General features: G+C 42.2%; 1 long non-coding RNA gene across 1 annotated transcript; it reads right to left on the reverse strand.

Moving 5' to 3' along the window:
• Positions 1–400: 400 nt before the first annotated feature.
• Positions 401–5,733, reverse strand: LOC144096637 (uncharacterized). Its single transcript, XR_013306792.1, has 3 exons — positions 5,655–5,733; positions 2,061–2,096; positions 401–516 (listed from the first exon to the last, which is right to left on the reverse strand). It is a non-coding gene; the product is annotated as an uncharacterized LOC144096637 (long non-coding RNA).
• Positions 5,734–6,642: the final 909 nt, after the last annotated feature.

Consider the following 6,642-nt stretch of genomic DNA (forward strand, 5'->3'; position numbering starts at 1 on the left):
AGGAAATGTACCCTTGTGATATGACTGACTAGGCCGCTATATCACGGGGACACTTCTCCGGCCCTGTGCCAGGCGCCAGGCTACTCAGGGTGTGGCAGGGAGAGTTAGAACTAACCATGGCAGAATCTATTCGCGTTCGAATTAAGAGGCTTTATTATTACATATATGCTGCTACTGAGCTTAGCCGCACCAAATAGTACAGTTCAAATTATCCAAAAATCCGTTTTAATGACCTATGAACTAACGAGCTTTTACTGGAACTACTTCAAGACTTGCCCCCTATATTTCTAACATCACTTGAGAAGACAAAGGACAGCAAATGTTTTCTTACCAGAAGAGCCCTCTGGTCTTTATCTGCCAAAACCTCTTCAATGTCTGCCAGTTTTTCCAGTGACGTCGCTACCATCACTGTATCGCTTCCAGTTTCTATATCTAGAGTGGCAGAATAGTTCTCCTTTAACTCCTTAATATCACTACGAATCTCCAGCAGCAGCTTCACGATGTGATGATTAATGCCTAGAAAAAAAACACTTGCCTAAATAAGAGAGCATGAATTCAACTGAAAGAATAGCTGGACTGAGCAACTACATAAAATGTGTACATACAGGTGACTCATTATTTTAACTGATCTTATTGAACCTTTCTTGGTACAAACTTCTGGTTTGCTCAAGTAGAACTTTTGTTCCCATCGACAAGTGCAATGGTCTTATTAAAACAAAATTTAAAGCAAGAGTTCGGTTGCCTTCAAGTTCAAATTAATAAAGGGACCAACAACGGACCAAAATATGTCATGAGATTATGGTGGAAATGAAATATAATAAACTGCAGAGGGCCCCTACTGAAGGTGTGCAACACGGGCTGCACTGTCATGAAACATCCTGCTCAGCAGGGTCTGAACTAAGCGCTTGGCTATTGGCGCAGAACATTTTTCAGGTGGCGACCACTACCGCTTGCCTCATTCTTTTTGGCGCCATCATTGTCATGGCTAAACTGTCAATAAAATCCCGTTGTTTTCTTTTTAACAGCTATTTACTTAGCTCCCACATGTGAAGCATTCTGTATGACCAAATAGCTAGACACATGCCTTGCAGGCTTTCTTGGCATACAAATGTCTGCTTAGACGACAAGCCTGCAAAAGATTATGAAGTTGCATTTAAATAATTATTAGTAAAGTTACCGGAATCAAGCACATTGGCCAAGTGAGGCCGACTACTGCAGTAAACACCTGCATACAATACGAGACTTCTTTCCAGAATGTACCATGTCAAACTTGCAGATCACATCAAATGCAGATCCAAGCAATTTTCAGTTCAAGTTTGTAGATCCAGTTTCATAATATTCAGTGCTAACATCATAAGGCTTCCAATGATGAAAGGAGCCCTTATCTAGTAGTATTTTCGGTACCTAGTTTCTACCAATTTAGACGCTTTGATTTTAAGGACTTTTAATCATGTTATCGCAAGCAAGACGATCTCATCTCTCATGATGTCTGGATCACGAAAGCAGTACATGACTGCTTTTAAAAGAAAAAAAATTTCAGCTTGCGCAAGCAAAGGTAACCCGTCATGCACTACTACATGGTATGGATGAGATAGATTCCATTTCATCAAGCTGACCTCGCGATGCCCATGCTATCAAAATAAACTACCGTATCTCGACCAGTGTCGGGATTGCAAAAGCAGTACTAGGCTCCTTTTAAATATAGAGAAATTTTAGCTGCTGAAAGTATAGGTGCCGCATGAAGCGCTGCTACATGGACTGGATGAGGTAGGGAAAGCCTGTATAGTTGCTGTCGCTGAACAGGAGACACTTGAGTCAGCATTCTCAAGGAGTCCATCAGTTGTGCTTCTGACAAATGTGGGATGTCAAATGTGCTCAATAATGCCAGAGATGAGTTTCTATCAAAAGATATAATTGATAAGGGACTCTCTGAAGACTACACCTGACGGCCACCACCGCTGAGACACCGAATGCAGAGCAAATAACAAATGTTTTCAGTGAGCTTTTCTTACTCTCATTTTACATGTAAAATTCATTAAAATATAAATTGGTCTACTCACGTTGCTGCTCAGGCGAAATGCCTTTCTGGCCTGCACCTGAAATGCAGACAATTATTGAACCCTTCAGTTTACTCACAAGGACTACAGCGGTGGCTCAGTGGTTACGGCACTCTGCTGTTGACCCGAAAAACACGGGTTCGATCCCGGCCGCAGCAGTAGAATTTCGATGGAGGCGATATTCTAGAAGCCTGTATACTGTGTGATGTCAGTGACTCAGTGCATTTTAACCCCAGGTAGCCGAAATCTCCTCAGCCCTTCATTACGGCGTCCCTCATGGCCTGAGTTGCTTTGGGATGTTAATCCCTCAAAAACCACTGTTCATTCACAGCAGGGAAATCACCTTGCCTCGCATTTTGCCAGCAGTTCAAAATTTCTGGTTGGTTTGTTAGTTTGTGGGGTTTGATGTCGCAAAGCGACCCAGGCCATGAGGGACGCTGTAGAGGAGGGCTCTGGATAATTCGACTGCATGGGGTTATTTAGTGTGCACTGACATTGCACAGTACACGGACCTCTAGCATTTCACCTACATCAAAATTCAACTCCCGCGGCCGGGATCAAACTCGTGTTTGTCGGGTCAGCAGCAGAGCACCATAATCTCTGAGCCACCGGGGCAGCGAATCAAAATTTCTAAATAAACAAAAAGCAGAAATAACAATATCATATCAGTTACTGCACAAAAGGTACCCTGGGCAAGTGTACACAAATAGTAATAAAACTAAGTTCAACACAGCTGAAACACCAGAATTTGACACTTGGTTGACAGTATGACAGAATGTCTCAGCATCATAGCAAATACTGCGATGGCATCATGCTGTTAGGGTGCCGACGCAAGCAGGTTCGTACGTTTATCATGCATGGTTCCCTGTGTGTGCAATTCTGCATCAGTATCGTCATCATCAAGATGACTGCAACCTCTGCACGGCAAAGGCCTGTCCCATGTCTCTCCAATCAACCCTGTCCTTTGCCAGCTGTGCCCAGCGTATCCCGCAAACTTCCTAATCTCATCTGGCCACCTCACTTTCTGCCGCCCCCTGCTATGTTTGTCTTCCATAGGAATCCACTCAGTTACCCTTGAAGACCAGCCGTTTGCTTTCCTTCATATTGCGTGCCCTGCCCAAGCCCGTTTCTTCCTCTTGATTTTGACTATAGGCAGTTTCATAAATCAGGTGCAATGCTGTCAAGGCTAGCGTTCTTCTTAGCACTGCCTGCAGCCGCAACTAAAAAGTAGTGCGTTCCTTGTTGTGAGCGAAACATATATAGTGAATGCTTTGCCTGCAGGCTTACTACATTACTCAGTTGTCATGAGCTTAAATGCCCTCTTATTGCTGACGACACGCTGTCCCTTTCTCCTGACTCAGACCACTCGGCCACAGAACTGTGGAGTAACACGTCTCCCTTTATTTTCCTATGCGGACTACTTCCGTACCTTTCACAGCGTTGCACCTGATGTATGAAACGGAGTATAGGATGTCACTAATCTATGTTTGTTCCCTCACCCACTCTTCCCGCTTCCGGTCTCTTAACGTTACACCTATCATTTTTCTTTCCATAGCTCACTGCGCTGTCCTTAAACTGCACTAACATTAAACAAGATAAAGCATAAAAAGCAAATCATGGAAAATATGCTAGTGCAATGAATATGGCAGAACTTATTAAGGGTCATTCCTCAATGTAGTGTCCATCCTGGCCTACAAATGGGACATTATTGCAGCACATGCAATTGTCAACTCTTTTTGTTGCTGCGGGTTTAGTCAGTAACAGAGGTGTGATGCAGTCAACGCATTGTTTGCTAGTTGCTGGTGATGAGTACACTGATGAGAACTCATTTCTTTAAAGTGTGCATTTCACAGACTACATTGCCAGATGTGGGTATAGCTGCTACCAGCACATTAACAGAAAATGATACTATTCAACTGTGCTCCCTGTGCCTTGGACAACAGCACCGTACATGGCAGCAGCCAAAAGTGCCGCATTGCAAAGTAAAAGAATTAAGCAACACAGACTCTGATCATATTGAAGAATTTTGCTTGGAAGTTCCTGGCATTGTGCACAATGAAGCATGACATCTGTAGAAAATAGTGGCAACTGCAGTTTTGATATCAAAAGCAGTGACCATTTCTCAGTTTTCCACCAATTAAATTTACTGTAATGCAAATGTGCTTTTCCAGTTTTTTTTTCTTCGCCGATTACTAAACCATTTTTTCTAAACCTTTGAAGTACAAATCAACAAGCTCACAATAAAGGCTTGTTGATCATTCAATCTACTTACTTCGCTAAACATGCTTCACAATATTAAATAGTATAGCCGTCTACGTGTTTTATTCTTTGAAATGATGCATAAGGCATTAGCATACATGGATTACCAGGAAGTATTCACCTACGACCGCTAAATATTTTATAACCAAATTTCTCTCTCACGGTGATTCAGTTTCAACAGACAAATGATAGCTGTGATGCCAAAGGTGTGTAGAGGTCATACGAGGCATGAAAAGAACTGCGACATAATCAGTGCTTAATCATTCTGATTCACTGCCAACCAATGCCAGCCTGTCTCAACAAGCAAAATGTCCACGAATGAAAAAGCGGCAATTACATTGCAGTTTTTAAAGTGAACGCTCTATTTCACAACCAAACTTGCAAGAGCAGTTTGATCGCTGAAGCCTGACCTTGAATAAATAAGTAAGATAATATTTCCACAACTGGGTTTCGAACCCGTGGCAGCGCGAACAGGTCAGTTTCGCTGGCCTGTGCATAAGAGTGCTATGCCATTACTTCAGCCGATCAGGCCTCGTGTTAAAATGCAACACACTCTTGCGCTGTGCACTGCATGTCGTCATCTTCATCACCTAATATTACTGTCGAAGTAATATTGTGGTCCCATGCATTTGACTGTAACAGTGCCCAGTTGGCAATAACGAGCCCAGGTGTGGCTACTTTGGGTTCCACTCATGTGGTAGGGCATGATGAGAACACATTCTAGTGCATACTGATTAGAACCATTTTCCGCTCCTTTGAGTTCACATCACCGAGCTTTTTCTTGTTTTTTAAGCATAGCGAGTGCAAGGCTGCCTTCAATGGCCATTATCTTGGTGTATTCCCATTGAGTGTATGTCAGCAGACACTGGTAGTTGCCATGTGGCACTGGCTGATTCCCATTGAGTGCAATATGTTTCGTGTGATGGCAGTATCAGAAGATGCCATGAGAAGAGAATTCACTTCATTAGCTTATTCCAAATTACACAAGAATGTCAACAGCAAACCAAGATTATTTTCAGATCATCTGTAGCATTCATCAAGACATGCCATCAACAGGCCCACTGGGCAAACAATCATGCTTTGGTAGGTACGTTTAAGAAATGCTTCAAGCCAGAAAAAAAACCTTACGCAGTTCACCCTTGATATTGAAACACATTTTGCCAGTTCTGCAGAGTTCTAAATAATCAAGAACTTTTAAACACTTGCTGTTGACAGGTATAAAGCATAAGTTTGAATTAAACAAGTTTACATTAACGAGAGTCCACTGTAACAATGACTAATAATCACAAATATTCCTACAAAAAAATAAAACAACATTATTCCATCCACTGCACTGACCTCCAACTCCAAGTGCATGCAGCGAAGAGAGAAAGCCAGAGGCTCCCATCGGAGTGTGAGTCCTGATAATGGGAACGCCATCTGGAGCATGCTCATCTGCATGGTGGTGAGGAACGGCAGGGATGTGTGAAAATATGAGACACTGTAGCATGCGTGTTGAGAAGCAGCACATATAATGCTGTGCACGTGGCACCTTGAAGCCTACCAAGGATACATGGGGTGACCACAATATCATAACATTACTGCAGTGCCAGCTGCCACATTACACCTGCAGTATTTTTCTAAAACATCAAATAAAGTGGTTTGTCACAAAATGAATTTTCAGGGCTCTATCTCCTACTTCAGGCCGCAGATGCATCTGCCATATACTACTGTACTGCTCCCTTTTGCACACTACCTCTTCAGCAGCTTGCAATAGCTTCCTTACAATGCCGTGCAATTTTAGAAGGCCATCCAACAAGGACTGGCAACTAGGTCCATGGCACACACACTATTGTACTCAATGTAGTCAGTATTTTTTCACCGTAATACCTCAATTTAATAATATTTCTCTATTCACATGTAACCCAACTATAGAAAGGCAGTGACTAACAAGGTTTCCTTTCTAATTCTTGCACACTTCAGTGTGCTTTCATGACTTTGAAAATACAAAGGGGTTATAATTATTTTTCTAATTAGTGTACACATCGTTCTGCATTCATGGTTTCATTCTAGTTTCAGCCTGGCCCACTCGGGCACACAGTGCAAAGCCTTTGGAAATAAGCTTAATATTTTTTCATTATGTACAAAACCAGAATGTTTTCTCATTCAACACTAGCCCCGCATGATATTGAAAAACTCTTGCAACATAAATGCAGATCATATGCAACTGATATTTATATAGGAAACGGTTCTCGAGACTCTGAGTAAACATATTTTCTTTGCATAGAATCAGTATTTCAAGAAATGCTGCAAGTCAGCACAGAAGCCCAAAAACAGTCCATACTCC

This window comes from Amblyomma americanum, chromosome 1 (genome assembly GCF_052857255.1).
Source record: "Amblyomma americanum isolate KBUSLIRL-KWMA chromosome 1, ASM5285725v1, whole genome shotgun sequence".
NCBI classification, from domain to species: domain Eukaryota; kingdom Metazoa; phylum Arthropoda; class Arachnida; order Ixodida; family Ixodidae; genus Amblyomma; species Amblyomma americanum.